Consider the following 25,840-nt stretch of genomic DNA (forward strand, 5'->3'; position numbering starts at 1 on the left):
ACTGTACCTATACATAGGGTAACTGTCATCCTGTCAACAGTAGAGCCTATTTAGGGAAGCTTAGACCCAAGAGATAGTCCTATTTCAAGCATGGATAAATGAGAGTTGTATAAATGTGGTATATGACCTGTTCATGTATGTTTTTATATACAGAATGTACTTTCTTATTGACTTAAAAGTACCTCATGTTCTTAGCTTTTGCTCATACATAAATTTCAAGTACAAAGTGAGTACTTTTCTCATTACTTAACAGTTATGATTCATAGACTGCTTATCAGAGTTCCCCAGCACTTAGATTCTACAAATTTTGATTGAGTCAAGAGGCAAGTGGTCTGAAGGTAGTATACATCAGGGACCATGAATGAAGAGATCAGAAAACAGTGGCCAAAGGCTAATAAGAAAATATCACCAAAAACCTTTCTACCTTTCAATTTTGTCTAGTGTCTTGAGATAATAAGGGTACTGAATATCAGAATTAGTTTGAAAACCTACATTCTTCAGCTTCCCCCAATTCAAGAAAAAAAGGGGAAAAGTAACAGAGTCGGAGGAAATAAATGTATGTTTGCACCTCTTACCACCTTCTCCCTCTTCAACACTGATACTTCATAGTATTATATTACTTCTCTATTTATGGGGATTTTCTGACCTTCAATATCCTTGTCTATACGATGAAGTGAGCAGATAAGATGATTTTTAAGATAGCTTTCAAGACCTAAATTTCTATTATTCCAACATATTCAGGAATAATGAAATAAAATAACTCTGGAATTCCTTCTTTTCTCTCAGGTCATATCACCACCATGTCTTCTCTTGCCTCAAAATAGTTCAACTTAATTTTGGCTAACTCTGGATTCCTCAATCCTTTTGCCTTTCATTATTCACATAACTAATCATCATTCCTAGATCACCTGATTTTCTACTTCAGCTCTTGAACTATTGTGTGTAACTAAAGAAAATCACCTACCTGTCCTGACTGGGGTCACTATAAATTCATGTTCCCAGACTACTTTTACTGCTCTGTGTGATATTTATTCCTTTTTTTTTTCACTACAGCTAGTCAGAACCAAACCTACCTTCTTATCTTCTTTTCAGCTAATAAACATTAATATCAAGGCTACCCAACAAATATTCCATAATCAACTCTCCTCTACACCTCAAAATTTCTTTATATCTTCACTCACATTCTCATGTATTATTTTCTTCCTGTAACAGAGGAAGAGATGTGTTCTTTGTTTTACTAGGATGGACCTTTCTACATATTCCCTTGATTGCATGTGATAAAGCAGAAAGTGAAATGGACTTTCTGGAATCAGATGACCAGGGTATGAATTACAGCTCTGATACTTAATGACTCAGAGTCTCAGTTTCTCCCACTGTAAAATTAGGATAGCATTATCTATACTACTTCATAGTGTTGTTGTGAGGAAAGTACTTTGTAAACTGTCAAATATCATATAAACATATTATTACTGTCATTTTTATCCCTCTCATCCAAAACCTCATCTACACTCTTACAGATTCAATCTCTCTAGATTCACTAATTTTCTCTCCTCTCCTTACAAAGATGTTCATATTTCCTCAACCAAAGAAGAGGATAAAGCTTTCCTTGAATCTGTTAAAATGTTACCTTCTTAAACTACCATATCATCTTTCCCTTCCATTTTACTGCCAAACTTCTTAAAAGAGTAAAATTCTGTACCTGACTCCTTGCAGCTAGACTTCTATTCCCATCAGTCCCCTGAAGCTACTCTTAAAAATACCCGTAACTTTCTAGTTTTCAAATTCAATGACTTTTAAAAAATCATTTTACATACATCCTGCTGGTCACCTCCCTCATTATTTTAACTTGAATTCTTTGACCTCTGTACTGATTGTCCTCATACCTCTCCTATCACTCCTATTTCCTTCATTTCTCTGTTTCTTCCAGCTCCCATAGGTCTCCAGAAAGATTGGTCCTCAATTCTCTTTTCTCCTTTCACTACTCTCTCTTCCGTGGCAATCTCATCTCTTTTCATAGTTTCAGCTATGATCTCCATGTACAATGCTTCCTAATCTATAATCTTCTGTCCTGGCTTCTTTCTCAAGCTAAAAAACCACACTTCCAAATGACTGCCTGCCTACCTCCCCATTAAACCATGAGCTCCTTAAGAGCAGGGACTGTTTTTCACTTCCTTTGTATACCCAGAACTTATCATGGTACCTGGCACATAGGATGTACTCAACAAATGCTTGTTGACTGACTCTCCTTGATGTCTCACCAATACCTCAAATTCAAGATGTCCAAAACTGAACACATCTCAAAAAAACCTGACCCCTTCCCTGACTTCCTCATTTCTTCTCATGAAATTATCACCCTTCTACCAGCCTCCCTCATCTAGATATTTCATTAACGTTGATTCTCTTATACCCATTGTACGATTTATGGGCGGAATCATGCTTCAATACCTCAACATGATACATAGGAATATTCCATCCAGTAGCACAAATAAAAATACACCCATGCCCTTCTCATATTGTTTGATTCTTTCCCACATTACCTACAGATCTGGTACTGAAGATAAATCCAACATACTAGAAGAGTTTCCGGGCTTACATGTCATTTATTCATTTTCTGGATACTGATGAAACACTTAGCCTATCCATATGTTATTCCATTCCTACTACAGGATTTGTCTGTATCATTTTCTGATAATATATGTGTGTGTGTATATATATATATATATTGAATTATATCACTCATGCCATATTTTCCTGTAAGTTAATACTCATACTTAAGTCCCCAAATGGTTCAGGTTAGTAGAAGGAAAGAAAGATGGATGCCAAGAACTAGAAGCACTTAGAGGTTGTCCAGGGAATGGAGCCAGTGTGCATGTCTTTTGCCCTTGTTATTACCTATAGATCCAGATTTAATTTCTCCCATGTTTTCTTTTGGATATCTTTCTAATGACCTATCACAGCACCTCCTGAGTCTTCTCTTCTATATAGTTTAAACTTTCCCAGTTCCTTTAAACAGTTTAATAGGGATTTTGATCTCAGAGACCATCCAGTGCCATCTCCTAATTTTAGAGGTACAGAAACTGAGGAGCAGAATGGTTAAATAAGGATAAAGTCAGGACTAAGTAGCAAAGCCAGGATTAAAATCCCAATGACATGATTCAGAATCCCATTGCAGTTTTGTCACACTACCTGGAATGGCATGATTTTCAGCTCCCTCTCCATCCTGGGCATATTATTCTGGAATAACTCTAGTTTTCCAAATGCCTTCCAAAAATGTGATTTTTAAGGTGTATGCCTATGATTCTGAGTGAGACATAGTATTAAGGCAGCCTTACTATTTGATGATGTTATGCTAACTTCATTTTCCTATGCTGGAAATGGAGCCTTTTTGTTATTTTGTATGACCATATCATTATCTTGAATCAAGTTTCAGTAATTACGTTCTTGTTTTAAATCCTCTCATACAGATTCCCCTTAACCTTAGTCAGTCCTTGCTTGGTACCTTAATTCCTCCTGCACTAGATTCCTGCCTTGTCTCCCTTCCCAAGCTTCTAGTCTGAAACTTTAACCCTCAGTCTACATGGTGGGGTCACAGTTACCTAATGCCCAGTCTCTGTGACACCAACCATCTGCCCGCTTAGACTTCTGCCTATTGCCTGATGCTAGACTCCTTTGATACTGTGACAGAATTAATATTTACCAGAATTCCCTTGATGTACCTTCTTTCCTTGTACCCACAGCATGGGGAGACCCTTTCTCTTTACCTAATTTTAGGCATTAGCTTTCCCTAAAAGAAAATAATGCTCTCCCTGGGACCAGATTGGCCCCAGATTCCTTGACACAACTGCCTGGTCCACTCAAGGCATAAAAAGTCCCAGTCATGGACACAGAGGATTTTTAAACCCACATAAATTCTCTTACCCTACCTCATGGGTCAGACATTTCTATATGAAAAAGAAGGGGGGCTTATCCAAAGAAGGTAAGTCCTACTGCATCCTTGTTACAAAGTAAACCTCCTTTTGTTAAATGCTGAATGACTTGCAACCAACAGCTTACCAGAGTCATAGTAATAACTCATGGTACATAAGTCTTTCATCCTTTCATGAATATGCAACCTCCTGTCTCTCTAAGAATATAAATGGGAGATTCCCTGTCATTTCAGAGAGTAGCCCGGACTTATCTTCTGAGTTCCAGGCTACTAGCATCTATAATTGTCTATTTATGGTATGTTATAGGGAGAATTCCTTTTTTGTGCATGGTTGAACTAGATAGTCACTGAAGTTCCTTTCAGCTCTCAAATTTAGCTATCAAATGATCTCTACTTGAATCTACTAGCACCTCACACTTAAATCATATCAATTCAATCTCTACAACATGTCTCACATCTATTATGGACACTATTCTCACTTCTACCTCCTTACTTTATAAAATTAGTACTTAACCTTAGTGGTGGGATGTGTGAAAGTGATGTTGGGGCAAGGGTCCTTCTGATGCTATTCAGAACTCTAGAGTTTTAAGTCATCTAGTCAAGTTCCTTCATTTTATAGAAAGGGGAAATGGATTCCACTCCCAGGTTGAATCCCTAGGGATGAAGATAACTTCCCTGAATTCAGTCATCAATGAGTAACATACCCCTTGTCAGTGATTCTGAACCCCATCCTGTCATTATTTAAACTCCATTCTCCAGGCCCCACTATTTATTCTTGTATTCCCATCCCGCTCAATCCAACCCTTGGCCCCCTCAATGTTTCACTTTAAAGATAACCAACCCTTCCACTATGCTCTCTGGAATTACTATTCCATAGATAACAAACTTAATTTCATCTTAAAACTTTTTCCTTTCTTATACTTTCCATTTTATTGCACTCACTAAAACCTGGTTCCCTCCTGATGATACTGCTTACTTAGCTCCCTTTTCCAACACTGATTACACTTGCATTGATATTTCCCTACTACCACTTCCTATCCTCACTCACTGGCTATGGTGGAGAATTGGAATAATTCTTGTTCCCCACTGCCATTTCTAGGCTATCCTCTGCCACCTCCACTAAATAATTTTCCATCCTTTGAAGTCATTCAATCAATATCTATTCAACAATCAAGATTTTGGTAGCTGTTATCTACTGACTGCCAAGACACTTTTTCTTTCCTCAACAAGCTCATTGCTCCCTTCATAGAGTTTCTCTCCTCCCCAGTTCCTGCCCTTATACTAACAGACTTCAATATAATATATACGGATATAGATATATAGATACTGCCTCTAACAAACTAACCTCCCAGTTCCTCAACTTACTTATTTCCCCAGACTAGTTCCATCACTCCACCTCAGCTATACACAGAGATGGTCATAATTTTGATCTTGCCATTACCTATGGTTGTCCCACTTTCATTTCATGAACTTTGATCATAATCCATTGTCATCCTACCTCACCCTCTCTGCCAGATAAATCCTCCTGTCCCAGGTCTTCATCCTCATCATGACCCCCAATCCTGCTGCCTGTCAACCTTTCCCCCACAGGTCATCATACCTGCATCTGCTACATTCTCTTCCCTTCCCCTTCTTTATCCTTTTGTTAACAACTCTACACTGTTGTTTTTTTTTCTTTCAAATCTCTTGCTCCTCTTATCTTATTGCCATTCTTGTGTACCAAGCTTCAGCTTTGGATTAGTCCCATCATCTGCCACCTTCACTCCTGCTGAATAAAGCTGAAGAAAATCATGAAGCCATCCTGGATAGGATCAGTACAAGTTTGTATTACACAATCTTAAATGAGCCCTCACTGAGACAAAGCAGTCCTTTTACACTTGCCTAATCTATTTATCATCTCACTCACTACAATAGCTTTTCCCAAACTTTTTCATCCCTCCTTGAAATTCCCATGGCTATCCCTCTCCCCATCCTCTCATCTGAGAACTTTACTTCATCTTTCACTGAGAAAATTGAAGCCATTGGCAGAGAGCCCCTTCTCCCTTCTTCCTCATCTCATATCACTCAGATGTCTTCCAGCACTCTCTCCTCCTTCATTCCTGTCTCTCATAAGTAGGTGGCAAACCCTTCTACATGCTATATAAGTAATCTCCAATGGATTGCTCCTCCATTATTCCCACCCTATCCCTAGTCTTTAACCTTTACTTGTCAGCTGGCTGCTTTCCTGCTGTCTACAAACATGTCTCTGTCTCTCCCATCCTTAAAAAAACCTTCAATCCTTCTTTATAACCTGACTAATGTCTAATGTGAAAGTATTTGCAGATCCTATACTTGATTGTATGCTGCCATGGGGGGATGGGCGGGGGAAGGAGGGAGAGAAAATTTGAAACTCAAGGAATTGTGGAGCTGAATCTTTTAAACTAAAAGTAAACAAATTAATAAAGACCAAAAAATTAAAAAAAAATCTTCATTTGATCTGTCAATCTAGTATCTCTTCCATAAATTGCCTCCATAAAACTCCTTCCATGAGATCCACAATGCCTCCCCTTGCTTTCTTCTCTACTCTCTGTTAATTGAACTGGCCCTGCTCTCTCCAAAGTTCCCAGTGATGTTCAAATTGCCAGATCTAACAGCGTTTCTCATTTATCATCCTTCTGACGTCTCTGCAGCCTCTGGCATCATTGCCTCCTTATTAAAACTCTTTTTGATACATTTTTGTGACCCTGGTCTTCCCTGGAACTTCTCCTATCGGTCATTCTGCTCTTTCCCAGTATGCTTTGCTGGACTTCATTCGGGTCACACCAACTAACCATGAATGTCCCCTAAGGCTCTGACTTCCCTTCTTCCTCTGTATTATGTTGCCCAGTGATCTAGCAACTCTTTGCTTGATTCTGATACGAGACAAAACCACTTTTTTTCTCCCTTTTTATCATAGCACAGTGTTTTGATTAGAAAAGGGAATTCTAGGAGAAGGGGAAAGCATTTACATAGCACCTATAAAGTAACTGGCACTATGCTAAGCTATTTACAAATATTATTTCATTTGATCTTCATGACAACCCTGTGAAGTAGGTGCTCTTATTAATAAATCCATTTTATAATTAAAGAAACTGAGGCTAATGGGTTAAGTGACTTGCCCACAGTCATGCAAATAGTAAGTGCCTGAGGTCAAATTTGAACTCAGGTCTTCCTAATTCCAGGCTCAGTACTTTGTCCTTTGTACCACCTGGCTTGTCTTTAGGCTGAAGAGACCCATAATCACCCATTAAGCCATTTGAAGTCTCTGGATTTTGCTATAAAAGGGAAAATATATTATTTCCAAACCAGCAAGTTCAAGAAAAGAGACCTAAATAACCTACAATAAGGGTGTCCCATATCTGTGTCTCCCATTCCTCAAGAATATTTTACTCCAAGACTGCCTAGGACCTCTTCTTCTCTCCCTCAATCCTATTATGATTAGTAATCTCATCAACCCACGTGGGTTCAATTATCATCTCTTTGCTGGTGATTCTTAGATTATCAGAGATCCCAGACCTCTCTCCTAACTGTCAGTCTTGCATTACCAAACCTATTAGATATTTCAAACTGGATATCACATAGACATCTTAAAATTTCAACATGTCCAAAATGGAACTCAATACCTTTTCCTCTCCTCCAAACCCTCCCTCCTTCCTCACTTTCTTATTGCTGTCAAAGATACCACCATCCCACTAGTCAGTCATTCAGGCTCATAGCCTTAGTGTTATCTTTGACTACACCTGCTCTCTGGCCTGGGAAACTGAAAAGATGACTTCAGAATCAACCCTGAGATGAGAAGGTATTCAATAATTACTTACTCTAGAATAGGGGTGGGGAACCTGTGGCCTCAAGACCACATGTGGCCTTCTAGGTCCTTGGGTATGGCCTTTTGACTGAGTCCAAGTTTTACAGAACAAGTCCTTTTATGAAGGGGGGATTTGTTTTGTGAAGTTTGGATTTAGTCAAAGGACTGTACTTGAGGACCTAGAGGGCCACATGTGGCCTCAAGGTCGAAGTTTCCCCACCCCAACTCTAGAAGATTGCCATTTCCTATGCTCTAGGGAACCCTGTGGTTTGCATGATAGAAACAGGGATTCCTTGATAGTAATATTTTTCCCTCTAAAATATGAAGTTATATATAAATCCAAAATGTATGGTAATTTTAGTCTAGAAACCAACTTAATTTCTTTTATTTTGCTACCAGATTTTCTTGAAGGCATTTCCCTTTTCCAGGGGTTTTTTGTCCCCTAGGATTTTCCCAATGGGCAGTTATAATTCATCAATATATTTCAAGCCTAAAAGTATGTTATGGTCAAACTAAGAGTTGGGAAAACATTAGCCTAGAGATCTTTTTGAACTACTGCCATTTTTCATACCTCATAGCTTTTGGTTACTAGAAAAGCTTTCTCCACAAGTCTAGCTCACCACGGTTCTCATTTTCAGTCTGAGCCTGCTGATACATACAAAAGGAAAACATGGACCCCTTTTGGAGGGAATGTTTTTGTACTGACTGTTCTCGTTATACCCATTTAGCAAATGTCTTTTGCCACAACTTAACTGAGGCTGCTGGAAAATTGTCAATCAAATAACTTGGGGGGGGAGGGGCTCATAAGCAATGATACTTAAAAATCCAGCCTGGGTTACCCCTAGGACTGTAGGAAAGAGTAGGCAAGATACACCCACCGTTTGGTGAGCCACCCTGACAATGTGAGTGGGAACTGAAAAAGCAGCCCCAGAGGGAGTGCTACAAGTGAAAAGAACTTGAGTGTTGCATAAATGTGACCTAGTAATATTTTTCCAATGAATTTCTGCAGTTTGAACACTTTGGGTGTTAGGTAATTTATAAGCACTAGTACAGTGTACAGCACATAGTAGGTGCTTTATACTGATTGATTTAAAAAATTTTAGAGGGGTTTAAAATGTGTTTTTAAGAAGCTAGAAGTTGATATATATCAACCACAAAGCTACATATCAGCTACTAAGGAGGATCTATTCAGTGGAGGAAGCTACTTGGAAGTAAGTGCCAGGTAACCTCCTCATTCATTCAATATACATTTGTCAAGTTTCTATGATATGCAATGTATATCAGTGCTAAGCGCTGAAGGAGAAATGAGGATAAATGAACACAATCTCCACAAATGAAGTTGAGTTGTTGTTCAGTCATATCTGACTCTTTGTGACCCCATTTGGGGTTTTCTTGGCAAAGATATTGAAGTGGTCTGCCATTTACTTCTCCAGCTCATTTTACAGAGGAGGAAACTGAGACACACAGGGTTAAGTGACTTTCCCAGGGTTACATGGCTCATGTTTGCAGCTAGATTTGAATTCAAGAAGATGAGTCTTCCTGACCCCAAACCCTGCACTGTCCACTGAGTCACCTAGCTACCCCTACCAATGAAGTACTTATAGCCTAATGGGGGTGACAAAACAACTACACAAATAAATATAAGGCAAATTAGATTGTGATAATCACATCAACAGATGAGAAGGCCAAAGGCAAAACTTGGGAAAATCCCTGAGTTTTAGGGGAAGAAGTGACAAGAGAAATCATGGAAGGTAACAGAGGAAAGTTCCCTCTTGACTTGAGGAAGAGATAACAGAAGACCAACTTGAATCAGCCCCAGTCTTCCTGAGCACAGAAGTCTGATCCCTACGCATCAGTGGTGTTATATGCCTTCATCCTCTTTCATCTCAACATTCTAACATGATAGTACAACTTGTGGCATTTCTGCCCCTTTGACATTAAATATTTGTTAATAAGTCATATAGTAAGTTTTGGAGGTAGTAGATTCACATTAACAAGATCTATGCATTCTCCTTTCTCCAGGTTAATGAATGAATTTCTCATGGATTGTTGAACTCTGAGGAAGCCACCAATATTAATTTAGAAGCCAGAAGTAAATACAATTTAGAGAAGACAATTTTAGGGAAATAAAATGTATTTCAATGAATAATCAAAAGTTTAAGATTTTTAAAGTACTGTACTCACCTGGTTAATGTGAAAGTGAGTACATTCATGAAACAGCATTTCCATCAGGTTTTACCCCCATTACCTAAACAAAAAAAGCAATAAAAAAGTAAAAACCTTTCCAACTTATTGCCAATGCTATCATTATTGGAAAAATTTTACTTTGTCGTGTGTGTGTAATTTGACCATGTGAACTTTTTCCACTAGTATCTATTCTTAGGCCAAATTACAAAATCTTAAAGTTGGAAGGGACCTCAGAGATAATCTAGCCCAACCTTAGTTTCACAGTTTCATCTAGTAATGATGCTACTATCTTTCAAAACCTTTCCTTATGATTCTATTCTTTTTTTGTAAAGGAGTAAGAAAAGGAAGAGAAAACCTAGAGATGTAGTAGCCAAAGGCGGGGAGGTCATTGAGACATTCAGAGGAGAGAATTGAAGGTCAGAAAGAAGCACAAATAAACAGAACAGTTTTGAAAGCTACACATTGAATGTATTACACATTTAAAAAGAAAAACCAGTGGTTTCATTTATGTTCCTCTTTTTCTTTTCTCCTCAAGGTGAGGAAATACTCATTTTGTTGGGAATTTGCTAAATGCAGAATAAAAAGAACATAAAATTTAAAAACTTTTCCTGATATTCGAACCAGAAAACAGACTGAAATGTTTCATCTATGAAAGTGAAACTATTGTACCTTATCAATAGGGAATAAATATAAGGGGAGAATATATGTTGTCTAGGAATGTTGTCAAAGATACAAAAATGTCTTTGAATCAATCAAAAATAAGAAAATATTAGAATCAGAAGAGCTCTGACTCCAATTAGCCCCTTTTCTGGAAGCACAAATCCTCTCTACAACATGCCAGAGAAATGATAACTCAACCTCTGTTCAAACACCTCCAGAGACAAGGAGCTCACTAACTACTAAGGCAACCCATTCCACTTTTGAACACCCTGAGTCATATAGCCTTAATTCCAAGTTGTGGGACCAAGCTGAACAAATCTAGGTATTATAGGGGAGGAGAAGGAGTTGAAGGATGACAAGAAGGGGGAAGAGGAGGAGATGAAGAAAAAAGAAGGAAAGAGAGAAGCTTAGATGACAAAAAATTCACAAGAGACAAAATCCAAGAAAGGAGCTAGGAATAAAACCCAATTATCACACGCCTAGAATTTAGGCAACAAACTAAAGACCTATAAATCCTAATGCAAGGAAGCAAATTTGACCCAAAAAAATCATGCAAATTTGCTGAGGTGAAACTCATGATGGGAATATAGTTCTAGATGGGAATACCTTGTTTAAAAGAGCTAGATTAGGTAAAGGGTTATATGAGATTGCACTATATATTAAGGAAGTATACTTATGTGAGGAAATCTAGGAACCAGATGGGGAAAAATAGTAGGAGGGTATGTGATATTTGAGTGAAGAACAAAGAAGGGAAAATAGAATTATTTTGCTACTGAAGTACTTTACAAACCCATTTTACAGAAAGAGTAAGAAGAGGAGGTGTCTGAGAAACAGATCACAGGCCTGGAACAAAGGCACTGTATACCAGTGCTTTATCAGAGACATGCTAGAATTCTCTCACTTCCAAAAGCAGAGTAGCTAATAACATCTTGACTTGCCTTAGTGATAATTTCATCCTTCAAAAGGTGGAGGAACCAGGAGGAAATTCTATTCTGGATATGATTCTCACTCTCAGAGAGGAATTGGGTGCTGAAGTAAAAGGGATAGGAAACTTGAGGCCAAAGTTATTATTCTCACCTAAAATCTGTGATAGAAGAGAGAATATCTGAGTTGGTATAACATGCAAACCTGATTTATAGAAAGCAGATTTCAAAGGCTTCAAAGGAAAGATATATTGAATCCCGTGGACATCAAGGGAAGTTAGTCCAGAAGGAATAGGAAATTCTCAAGAACAAAATTTGGAAGACACAAAGAGAAACGATTCCAAAAAGTAGGGGAAAATGGGGTTTGTATGAAAAAATCATTGTGGGTGGACAAGGAACTCACCATTAACAAAAAGAAATGTACAGAAGATAGAAGGTAACAGAAAGCACATAAAAGTGTATGTAAAAAAGAATGTGAGGAGTGCTCAGTGCAGAGGCCAATAAGTGAAGCTAATGGCAAAAGTTTGGGGTTTTTTTCTATATTGGAAGTAAAAAGAAAATCAAAAAAAGTACAGAAATGTTATTTATGGCAGATGGGAGAGCAATTGCTTACTATCTTGACGGGGAGGAGGGAAGAGAGGGACAGAATTTGGAACTCAAAACTTTAAATAAAAAATGTTAAAAATTGGAAAAAGAAAGAGAGAAGGCAGGAAGGAAGGAAGGAAGGAAGGAAGGAAGGAAGGAAGGAAGGAAGGAGGGAGGGAGGGAGGGAAGGAAGGAGGGAAGGAAGGAGGAAGAAAGGAAGGAAAAAAGAAAGGATCATTGAACCATCTTTTTGAAAAATGTGGAGAACAGAAAGAAATAAAATCAGAACATCTTTGAAAGCTATACATTGAACTTACATAGTTTTTAAAAATTTACTGTACATAATATAGATCTGCACTTTCATATACAATCCTCTTTTCTGTTCTATTATGTAGATAGAAATGCTCATTCTATTTGGAATTTGCTAAGCTCACAATGAAAGAAAAATTGGAGAGGAGAGACAGAGAGTGAGAGACAGAGACAGAGAGAATGAGTGTTGGAGAATAGCTAGAAAGGAAAGTAATGATTACCCAGAGCCAGAGTACATCAAGAAGAGGAAATGCCAGACAGCCATAATTTCCTTTCCTTTTTTATAGGATACCTACACTAAGACATGATGGGGATGCTGCAGATATGATCTACCCAGATTTTAGCAAAAGTACTAATAAAGTATCTCACACTATTCTTGGAAGAATGTGAGAGAGCTGTGGATTAGATATTATATCCAGATGGCTTCTGGCTGGATTCAAAGAGTAACTGTTAACAGTTCAATGGCAGCATGATAGAAGTTTTCCAGTGGAGTATATCAGGATTCTGTATTTGGCCATACATTACATAACATTTTTATCAATGACTTGGATAAAGGCACAAATGTCAGGCTTATCAAATTTGTAGATGACACAAAACTGGAATAGATGACTAACACAAGTGGATGACAGAATCAGAACCCAAAATGATCTTGATAGGCTAAAGCATTGGATGGATCTAATAAGATGAAATTTAATACAGATATTGTACATGGATAAAAAATCAGTGTCACAGGTATAAAATGGTAGAGGCAAAGATAGCAAGCAATTGTTCTGTAAAATATCCATAGGTTTTAGTGGATTACAAATTTAATATGTCTATAGTGTAATGTGGCAATCAAAACAGCTAATGCATGCTTAAGCTACATTCAGAGGGGAATAACTTCCAGGAATAGGGAGGTGATGTATTGTTCCACAGGATTCTGCCTTTAACAAATCTCACACCTAGAGCACTATGCCCAGTTCTAGGCACCATGATTTTAGGAAGGCTATTAAAAGTGTCCGGAGGAAGGCAACCATGATGATTAATGACCTTGAATTCAAGACATGAGGATTAGTTGAAGGAACTGGACACACTTTCCAACACTTAGTACTACCCCTAAAAGGGGATGGGTTTACTCTCCTTTTAGATATTCAAGTAGAGACTAGGTGGCAACTTGTTTAGTTAGGATTCCTTTTGAATATGGATTTGACTAGATGGCCACTAAGGTCCCTTTTAACTCTCAAATTCCGTGGCTCTATAAAATATAATACTTCTTCCTAACAGCCCTTCAAATACTTCATAGAATCATGGGATCACAGCATTACAGGTAAAGTGGCCTTAGAAATCATCTAATCCGAATTACCAATTTACAGATGAGGAAACTGAGGTCCAGAGAGTTTAAGCAAGTTAAAATCATCATTCCCTTAGGTCTTGTCTTCTCCAGACTAGCTAAACATCACCAGCTTCTTTACAAATAATTTTCCAACAAGTTGACCACAAATCCAATAACTCCACCCCACCCCAGTCATCCTCTTTGTGGTATGTTCCAAATCATCAAAATCCCTACAAAAATATACTCAGAACTAAACAAAATATTCTAACTATCTAGAATGCTCTGACCAAGGCAGAGGACAGAAGAATCACCACTTCCTTTCTTTTTGGCAATGTAATTCTATTAAAGATACTATATTGCTATATACATATACATACACACACACTTTGGAACAATTCCCCTTGTCACCAATAGCATATACTTCCAAGATGGTTATCCAGGATTGAGGCCAGTCTTTGGACACAGAACAGAGCAAATCTAACTCACCTACAAGATACAGAATCTATTATTTTATCCTCATTAACATCATTTAAAAACACCATGAAACAATAATAACAAGGCTAAATCTCAATTTATGACATGAAAACTAAATCCAGCACATTTGAAAATTTATAGATAAGATAAAAATCAACATGAAACTCAGGGAAAATGCAGAAAACATATTTTTTTTAATTAATCAAATTGATTTTCTATAATTTTTTCTTGTATTCATGTAAAATGCATAGTTTTTGACATGTGAGAGCTTTTTTTGGACTCTGCAGGTATTTCAATTAATATAAGAGATTACAAAGGTCTGTTGAATGTACTCTGAGTGCTTTCAAAGGGTATGCTCTGACTCTAATGAGAATAGCATATGAGATTCAGAACACTATTATTTGGTTTGCCAAAAAACATAAGCAATTGCTGAATTGGGCGTTGTTTTCCCATTTTAGGGGGAGTGGCAGAGATGCACTATTGGAAAGGTTTGACTACTAAAGAATTTAAGGAGTTATTTGTTTTAAGACACTCTGGAAACATCAATATTGGCTTCAAATACAACTAAAACCTTCAAACAAGTTTGAAAATTAAACAAGAAAAAACCAAACATAGGCAAGTTCCCAGTTTCGCCTAACTACCATACCCATGTCCTCCCTTTAAAAACATGAACCAATCAACCATCATATTGGGTATGACAGCTAACTATGACCAATGTGTGATGTTTCACACATAAAGATCACACTACCAAGATGCTTCATAGGGCATTTTCAATATTGTCCTAGTATTAATTCAGTCACACTTTCTTTCCCGTGCTTTTTATGACTGATGGTGCCCACTTACATACTCACTAACTCATACAGTTCTATAGATAAAAGGGACTTAGATTCAGCAATGCAGATCAATTTGGCAAGAACATATGAAGAGCCTGCTCTATACAGAGCAATATTCTGGGTGTGATTCCTGATATGGTCCCTGCCCTCATGGCACTTACTGTCCACTAGGGGGACAGGACAAACTTACTTCAATATTTTGAGGTTCTGTAATGTTTGTTGCTGGGACTCTGAAGACATGCCTACCACCAATGTAGGTCACAAAATCCTCTAGAACTCAGTAGATGATCTTTGAAACTTGGCAAGTCTGAAAAATCTTTCACCCTGAAAAGGAACCTCTTTGGCTTTAGTTAGGTAGGACCTAAGAAAAAGCACATGTGGCCCATCATTGGACCCATGATTGAAGCCTTTTAATTAGAACTGACCTGTGTTTGTGGTTTGCTAGCACAGTCCTTGAGAACCCAGAGGCACCCCCGAGGCATAATGAGGCATCAGAGTAGGATGTTAGGAGACAGAACACATACACAAAGGAGAATGTAAGTTCCATTAAATTGTAAACTCTGTGAGGGCAAAGCTTGTTCATTCTTTGTATCTGTATCCTCAGAGTCTAGCAAAGTTTCTGTCACGTAGCAGGAAATTAATAAATGGTAAAATAAAATATATTATGTCTCTCAGAAAGATGCAAAATATAAGGTCAGAAGTTATAACCTGAAAAGTCTAGCATTGGGCTTTATTGGATGGGTATGAATTCAATAGGTGGAGGGGAGAAGGTCACTTCAGGCATAGGGACAATGAAAGCCAAGATGGAATGGACCATGTAGTGGGAACAGGGAGTAGACCACTTTGGCTGGAGTGTAACAGAGAAGGGAGTAGTATGAGATTTAGTTGGAAAGGTGGCAATAGCACCTGAAATTTATCCAAGGTCACATAGCTAGTAAGAGGCAGAATCAAGATTAGACCCCAAGTCTCCTAATTCTCAGTAGAGCACTCACAGCTGGTAAGTGAAATCTTGCAATGGAGCTGAGTGTAACTCTCTGATATAAAAGAACAAAAAATTGTGACCCTGGGCTCATGACCACTAGGTTCTACCCAAATGAGCTCACCAGCCACAAATAACAACCTGCTGGGGATTCAGGTTCTAAAGAATGATTTCTTTTTGTTTGACTTTAGAGGCTGAAGCAACGAGACTGACCAGAACAACAGCACAAAAGGGCTATATGGTGCAACAAAATAAGGAGTATAACATCAAAAGATTGATACTAGCAGTGAAAAGCTTTAGAGATGTTATCGCCAGTTGCTTCTTCACATTATAGGATCTCCCCTAGCAATTCAATACAGTAATGACTTGATGTTAAAATGGTCGTGTAATTTATTTGGCATTTAACAAATGTAATGTGAATCTGGGTAAGGGAAATCATTCAGGGAAGGGTGTGCTCCTAACAGTCAACTCGTAACTAACGTATTACACAGATGAGAGCTAATATATTTTTAAAACCCTGATTCTATAGACTAATAAAGAAAACTTGAAGTATCATATCTCTGAGTGAACGACAAACCAAAGCAAAGATTATATGGCCAATTCAGGTTCCAAACAACATTTTACAAAGAAAAATGGATGAAGCAATTAAGAACTCTCAAAGAACTCAGTTCACTTATTATAACTCTAAGATAGGAATTGGATTATATTATATCAATTACTCAGGAAAATGTGTACAGTTTTCAATGAGCACATTATTAAAATACTGACCTAATTTACTAATGAAAGGGCAGGATTCTTTTGATCTAGACTTTTCCACAGAGGATTTTTCAAACAGGCCCTGTTACCTCAGTAATACAATGCAGTCTTATATTTCTGGCTTTATCTGGTGGAGTGAGATAACTCCACTGCTATTGTCCAGGTAGATTTTCATTTTGCCCAGACCATAGTTTTATAAGAAGTAAATCCCCTAACTTCATAGAACTTACAGTGCCTACTGCTTAGAAATATTGTCATCAAAGCAGAGAAAGGACACAAGGAATGAAATGCTGTCCAAGGTACAGAGTGAACAGCCTCACATACCAACAAATAGCTTTCTTCAACAACTTCAGTGCATTAAGTATGTCTGATACATATCTTTATGTCACTATATCTTTAGAAATAAAAAAGGTAAAATTCTAGAGTCTAGAGTCAGTTGCTATTTTACCTTTCATTTGGTTCAAATGTTTCACAACTTAAGTCTATGATGTTACAAGCCCCTTCAGAAGACTTAAATAGTATTAAAATACTACTTTCAATTTAAAGGGCAAAATATCTGGAAAATTAAGGTCACATAATGTTCAAAAACCTAATGGAGTATGGATTTCTGCTCGAAGTACTTCAACCAGAAACTGTAGCAATCTTAAATCTGTCTCTCCTGGATATAATAAGTTTTAAAGCTTTGAATGAATTTTCAGAATGTTTCACATATCCAAGAACTTCAGCTCTATAATAATGGAATTTCTGTGTGCCACCAGGAAGTTACACAGTACTGAAAACAAAGGACAATTGCAATCACTCTTTAAAAATGGAAAACAAAACTATCTCTGGTAGATTATTTGTCTTGTATTTGTTTGTAAGAATTCCTTAAAAGCTTGAGAAAGAGTTAGTTTTTTGTTCAAAATGGTCAAGAATATTACAAGAGCCTGATTAAACCATCCATTAATTCAACAAACACTATTAAATTGCCTACATATGCAGAGCACTTAGGCACTAGGGGAGAGACAAAAATAATTAAGAGCTTACAGTCTAGTAATAATGCCTCATGGCTCTATAATTGCATTGGTATGAATATTCTCTCCACCAATGCATTTCATGAACCCCAATATATAATTTGAGAGCTGTGGTCAAATAATTGATAATCTTAATGATATCTATAAACTTGGCTTGGCTAGTCTCCTGACTAGTGATATACCTATGCCCATCTCTGGGCCAGTACTCAAAATCTTGCACATTTTGGTAAGACTAGGAGCTGAACTCTGCTAACATAGCTTTAAAGAACCCAGGGTCATATTCATTCCATCATGAGATATTAGAGTAGGATTTTAGTGGAGGAATAATAACAACAAAAACAATAAAAGCTTAAATTTATATAATACTTTAAGGTTTTTGAAACTTTTATATGCATTCTTCTTTGTTCCTCATAAATACTCTGTGATGTAGGTCACAAAAATATTATGATTTCCATTTTACATATGGGGAAATTGAGACTTAAGAAGGTAAAGTAATTTTCCCAAGGTCACATAAATATTAAGTGGCAGTCAAGATCCAAACTCCACTCATGACTCCCAGTCCACTGCTTTTGCTTAACCCCCACATAAAATATACATTGATATGAAATAACTATATAGTAAACTGAAATACAGAAAAAAATATAAGAAAATCAGGAAGGCACTAAGCATAATACAAGATCAAAGACAAGAAAAATTATTTCTAACAGTGAGGGGTAGAAGAAGCAGAAAAGGCATTTGAGCCATCTTTAAAGGACAGACAATATAGTAACAGAAAGAAAAGGGGGTAGGAATTGCAGGTAGAAGGCACAGTATAAACAGAAGCATTGAGGCAGGAAAGCTAAATGGATTAACTAATGTATGGTTTAAAGTGAAAAAAGGGCTTCAGAGACTGTGTAGTCCAACTTGTACTGGAACAAGTACTACAACATACTACAAAAATGACCACCCAGCCTTTGCTTAAAGACCTCTAATAAGAGAAAATCCACTTCCTTTCAGAGTAATCAATTCTATCATGAACTAACTGCAAATGTTAGGAAGCTTTTCTTTTCTCCCCCTTTTTTTTACAAGATTAAATCTCTTTGCATCTTCTATCCAGGTTTAGCAGGTATTAATGGTTTGAGATTTGATTCACAGACGACATTGTATTATCCATCCCCCCAAAGCCACCCATCTGTAGCAGCAAGCACCCCAAGCGTCCTCAGGGTGGCTGCCCATACAGGTTCTTGGATCTGCTTTGATAAAGGGAAGCAACTCAAAATGGGTTAACAAGCTTACTTTAGTCAGTCAAACATGTATTGTTTACCTAGTTCAGGGGAAAGAGGTCAGCACCCCGAGCTTCAGAATATACAGACAGAATTATCAAGACACAAACAGATCAAGTAGACAGATTTCCAAACTGTCCAACCATTACATCCATACCCAATCAACATCTGGGTTTCAACATCTGGGTTTTTCAAAGCTGGGGGGCTCTGGACAATGGCTTCCCAGAATCCAGATGAAATCACAGAACACTTCTCAAAGTGAGCCCCAAAACAAAGCCTCACATCAAGGCTTATAGAGCCTTCTCCTGGCTCAAAGAATGTAACAACCTTTTGGACCCACTGGCCAATCAAAAAGTATCTACCGAAAAACAAGCCTCCCACTCCAGGCTCCAGGTGCACTTTAGCCTAGGGGCAGGGAAGAGCTTTAAAATTTACATTCCCATTACACCATCTTCTAAATATTCCTGTTGATATCAATAGCACCACCATCCTTCCAATCACTGAGATTTTCATAACCTTGGCATGATCTTGAATTCTTCATTTTTTTCCTCATCCCATATCCACATTTCCAATCAACTGCCAAATCTTCAGTTCTACCTTTGCATCTTATGCAACCTTCCCCTTCTCTTCACAACCCCCTTCTACCACATACTCTTCAGCTCAGTGATACAGTCCTCTTTGCTGATCTTCTCATAAGATGCTCCATTCTCAAACTCCAGGCATTTTCATTGGCTATCTCCAACACCTGGAATGTTCCCTCTCCTCTTCTCTATCTACTGGCTTCCCAGCCTTCTTCCAAGTACCAGCTAAATCCCACTGTTTATAGGAAAGAAGTTTTTCCCAATCCCTCTTAGTTCTAGTGCCTTCCCTCTGTTGATCACTTCCAATTTATCCTATATATAGTTTGTACACAGTTATTTGTATAATGTTTTCATGTCTCCTCAATTAGACTCAAGGGCAGGGAACATTGCTCGGGTTTCCTCGTATCCCCAGTGCCTAGCACATTTCTTGGCACATCATAATGTATTACCTAACTGACATCTCTCACATTGGAACCCTTTTCTCTACCTGCATGGTCACCACCTTAGTTTGCCTTTCATCTGTACTACCACAATAGTCTCCTAATTGTTCTCTCTGCCTCAAGACACTTCTCATTCCAACCCACAAAAGTGACTTTCTAAAGTGCTAGTCTAGCTATGTTACTCTTCTACCCAACAAATTCCAGTGGCTCCCTACTGATTCTAGGATCAAATATCATTTTTATTTTATCTTTTAAAATTTCTATTTCTGTGTAAGTTCTATCATTTTTATTAGTTCAGGAGTACACATGTATAATTTATAAATGAGCTTATATGTAACAAATGCATGGAACTTATAAGCAAACAAACTTATGTTTGCATTTATAAGTATGAATATATGAACAGATGATGCAAAATATTTTATATATGGAATATATAGGGTTGATGCCCTTGGGTTGATGGCAGTGAAAAGAGAAGCTGACATCCTAATATTTCTGGGAGAAGAAATTAGAGAAAAAGAAGAAAGAAAACTTCTGCTAGGACTGAGTCTGTCTGGGGTTGATACCCAAGATTAGACTCCCTTCCTGCCTTGAGATTCATTTTTTAGAAAGCAGAACTTCTCAAAAAGAATATTTTCTCCTAAAATCACAGAGCCAACAGAACCAAAAGAAAAGACTTCTCTCCTTGGGGTCCTTCCTAGTTCATCTGAAGCCTATATGCAGTTGGCAAAACTCAAAACAATCCAAAGATGCCCATTACCTAGACAGGCTTTCAAATCTATTTCCCCCTTGGGTTTCAGCAACCGCAGAGGGTGTTGATTTGCTCTTTCATCCCTTCATACAGCTAAATGAGCATGCAAACCTTCAAAAGAGAACAAAAAATGGAAATGACAGCCCTATTTATGACTCTGAAAAAATGTCTAAGCATCAGCATCACCGAAACATGCAAAAAGGCAACCAATGAATCCTCAATAGAGAAGCAGTGCCCTTTAAAGAAAGCTGATATGTAAAAATGAGAACAGCTCACATTTGCACAATGCTTTATGGGTGCAGAGTGCTTTCATACACATTCATTTGAATCTTTCAACAGCCCTTTGAGATAGGCAGGGCAGGGAGTATTATACTCACTTTACAGATGGGGAAACTGAGGCTCATAGAGAAGTGACTTACCCACAGCTGTCAGTCAGGATCCATTGTCTCTGAATGCCACGACATAGCTTCCACTGATACTCTTTCTTTGAGGCTATTTTATAAATCACATTTTTAAATGTTTTAATGAGGCTTTTTATATTTTGCCTTTTCTCCCCAACTGAGCCCTTGTATCAAGGAAAAAGAGCTTAATAAAAACAGTCACCAAAATGACCACAGTCTGACAAGCATATGCACCAATCTGTGCCTGGAATCTCCCATCTCTGTACCAAGAAGTAAAGTATATTATTACATCAACTGCTCTCAACAACCAAATTTTGTCATAATTAATTTGCATATGGCTGCGTTCTGGGATTTCTTTTCATTTACATTAGGGTCACCTATACTGTCCTACTGATTCTCCTAACTTCACTCTGTACTAGTTCATATATCTTTCAATGTTTTTTATGAATTGCTTATATTCATAATTTCTCATGAAACTATTCCAATATGGAATAATTTGTTTGCCCATTCCTCAATAAATAGACACTCACTCTGGCTTTTCACTACCATGAAATTGCATCTATGAATATTTACATATATATATATACATACACATACATACAAATGTGTGTGGACATGCATGTGGGTGTAGAGGGGGAGCTCAGAATTGTATTTGTTTCTGTCATTGACCATGGGAAGCTAGAATTAGTAGCAGTATTGACGGGTCAAAGGGCAAGTACATTTTTAGTGTTATAAGATACATTTAGAAAAACCCTGCCCCAGGATCAAATTTTAACACACAGTAAAATTATCTACTATATAAACAGTAAATTTATCTACTATATAAACAAAATACAGAAACATAGAAATAGATATAAACTTGAATAGATGATGAAAATAATAATGGAAACTAGCATTTTGCATATTACTTTAAGATTTATGAAGTATTTCACATATATTATCTAGTGTGAGCCTCACAACAACTCTGCAAGAAAGGTATTAATATTGTTCCCATTTTGCAGATGATGAAACTGAGGCTGAAAGGTTAATTGACTTGATAATTGTCAGGGAGCATGCAGTAGGTATATAAGGCAGAGTTCAAACTCAGTTCTTCTGACTCCAAATCTTGCAACATATCTAGTATTCCAACAAGAATTTATCATTTCTAGTGCAGTTATAGATCCTTGGCTAACTCTATCCTTCACTAAGGTTCTTCTGATGCCTCCATGTTGATGTGATCTTGGAATTTCATGGGATAAGCCAACAGAATACAATACTAAAAGGTCTAAGCTGCTGAAATGTCTTCAATTATGGGTCTGACTCTCTATCACCAGAAAACAGCTTAAGGAAGAACAGTTCAGCAAAGAGTTGGGTACTAGGGGATGTATTGTTTTGGCCACAACTCATGAGGACTGTCTAATGCTAAAACATGTATAGGTTGAGGCAGATAGGTGGTGCAGTGAATAGAGTGCTAGAATTGGAGTCAGGAAAACCTGAATTCAAATCTCATCTCAGTGAGAAGAACAGAACCAGGAGAAATTTGTACACAATTACAGACACAACGTATGTGTGATGACCAACTTTGATAGACTGTACCCTTCTCAGCAATGCAGTGATATAAGTCAATCCCAAAAGACTCATGATGGAGAGAAATATGTGCATCCAGAGAAATAACTAGAAAGAACTGAGTCTATATCCAGGTGGAAGCAAAATACCTGATCTTTTTTCTTCTCTTGTTTGGTTTTATGTCCTTTTTACCATTTTTCATTCCATCTGATACAATCCGTCTTTATAACCTGACTAATGTATAATGTGAAAGTATTTACAGATCTTATACTTGACTATATGCCTCCATGGGGGGGTAGGGGAGGGAGGGGGACAAAATGTGAAACTCAAGGAATTGTGGAATTGAATCCTGTAAACTAAAAGGAAACAAACAAATTAATTTTAAAAATTAAAAATAAATCTCATCTCAGATCCCTACTAGCTGTGTGATCCTAGGCAAGTGACTTCCTATGCCTCAGTTTCCCATCGGAAAAATGAGGCAGTTGAACTTCATGGTCTCTAAGATCCTATCTAGTTCTAAATCTATGATCCTCTGATCTTTGTACTTATAATGCAGGCACTAAGGAATACCCACATTGATGAAATCATGGTTCTTTGGAAGTAGTCATGACCTATTTGAAAGGATATTGACTTTAAAAAAGTAAAACTTGGGGCAGGTAGATGGCACAGTGAATAGAGCACCAGCCTTGAAGTCAGGATCACTGGAGTTCAACTCTAACCTCATACACTTGACACACTTACTAGCTGTGTGACCTTGGACAAGTCACTTAACCCCAATTGCCTTACCTTCTCCCCTCAAAAAAAAGTTAAATTTCTGCTAAAACACTATTTATCAACTAAAGGTTTATCAGAAATAAAGAGCTGGCAAAATATAAGATGAGACAATAAAAATTTGAAATTGTATTTCTGGGGATTATGCCATATGGGGATAGAGTGAAGCATCTGACCTGAAAAAGGGAAGATTTGGGAAGGAAATGAAAATGATGGTCTTCACTATTTGAAAGCTATCATGGAGAAGAACAATTAGACTTTTCACGCATGTAAATATGGTACAGCAGTCAAAAGAGCCCTGGATTTGAAATTCAGGCATTTAAATCCTGACTCTGCCACTTACTCCATGTACGACCTTGAGTAAGTCACTGAATCTCTGAGCCTTCATCTCCTCATCTAAATGGCCTAAATTGGACTAAATGGTCTTCAAAGTCCCTTCCAGGGGCAGCTAGGTGGTGCAGTGAGTAAAGCACCGGCCCGGAGTTTGGTTCTGGCCTCAGACACTTTACACCCCCACAAAAAAACTAGCCGTGTAATCTTGGGAAAGTTACTTAACCCCAATTGCCCTCGAAAGGGCAAAAAACCAAAAACCAAAAAAGTCCCTTCCAGTGCTAAATCTTGCAATCCTTGGCTAGAGGGGGAAGAACTAAGATAAATGAGTGTGAGTTACAGAGAGTCTGATTTCAGTCTGATGTAAGGAATATTTCCTAATAATCAGAACTGTTCCAAAGTGAAACTGGCTGCCTCACAAAGTAGGGAATTCTCCATCATTGCCATGGATATCATCAAAGGCAGCCTCATTCTGGTATGGATTGGGCTAAATGAGTTCTGAAGTAACTGACAGCTTTGAGATTCTGTGATTCGAATTTCACTTTATAGCAAGTTTTCAACAACACCGCTACAAAAGCAATTTTTAATGCTAGTACTTAATGATACAAGGCTAAAAAAAGCATTCAGGTCAGTACAATTATAAAGCAAAGCCTCTTCCCACTTTCTTAGTTAGAGCTAGAAAGGACCTTAAGAAGAATGTGGTTTAACACCATCATATGTTCAAAATTTCTAATTTTAATATATTTTTCTTACATCACCTTTATTTCCAAATATAACTTTGCACCTACCCATAATCATCAAGCCATTCTTTGTGACAAAGAATAAAAGTCAAAAAGAAGTTCAGCAAAACTAATCAACAATCCTGAGAGAATACATAATAATTTTCATAGATTGCAGTTCCCCACCTCTGCAAAGAAAGAATAAAATATTTATTAAGCACTTACTAGGATGTGCCAGGCACAGTGTGAAGTTCTGGGCACACAAATACAGGCAAGTAAGATGGTTCCTGCCTTCGAGTTTACATTCTAATTCAAGATGATAAAACATAAAGGGGAGCTAGAAAGGGGGGGGGTAGGGTTGGAGTAAGGGAGCTCACTCAGACTAAGCCTGAGGCAGCATGGTATAGAGCTGTCCTGGGAGCAGTGTGGAGCCCTGGTTCTAGCCAAGGTAAGAGGAAAACCCACCTCTGAGAGTCAAGAGCCAAGAGCAGAGTTTAAGTTTCCAGTGTGGGAGAAATGAGAATGATGGTGGGAATGTAAGCAAAGACATGGCTAGAAAGTAGCATGTGCAAAATGAGATGAAAGATAAGGGCTTATCTATCAGAGCCCATGGCAATGAGGAAAGAGAGGAGGGGGAGGGGGAACAGGAGGGGAAGGGGAACAGGAGGGGAAGGAGGGGAAGAAGAAGAAAGGAGAGGAGGAAGAAGGAGAAGAGGAGGGGAGGAGGAAGAAGGAGAAGAGGAGGGGAGGGGGGAGGAGGAGGGGGAGGAGGGGGAAGAGTAGAAGGAGGAAGGGGACAGCAATTGGCCAATGGCCATAAACCAGGCAGCAGAGAAAGGAGATGCATTTTCTTCTCTCTTTCCTGGTCATCACAATTATACAGTATTAAGGATCTAGTTCAGAGTCTTTGCATTTACATTGATGAAGACAAGATGTCTGTATTGTTTTGCTGGTCTGCTTCCTTCACTTTATCAATTCCTGTAAGAATTCCCATCCAACTCTTCCTAGCCATTGTTTCTTTGGTTGTGGTTGCTGTTGAGTCATTTCAGTTACATTCGAATCTCTGTGACCCCACTTGGGGTTTTCTTGGCAGAGATATTAAGGTGGTTTGCCATTTCCTTCTCCAGCTCATTTTATGGATGAGGAAACTGAGTAAAATTTGACTGACTTGCTCAAGGTCGCACAACCAGTAAGTATCTGAGGCTGGATTTGAATTCAAGTCCTCCTGACTCCAGGGCCAGTGCTCTATCCACTGAGCCACCTG

This window comes from Petaurus breviceps, unplaced genomic scaffold (genome assembly GCF_028583685.1).
Source record: "Petaurus breviceps papuanus isolate PSGF00001 unplaced genomic scaffold, PetGlider_PUasm1.0 188, whole genome shotgun sequence".
Classification (NCBI taxonomy): domain Eukaryota; kingdom Metazoa; phylum Chordata; class Mammalia; order Diprotodontia; family Petauridae; genus Petaurus; species Petaurus breviceps.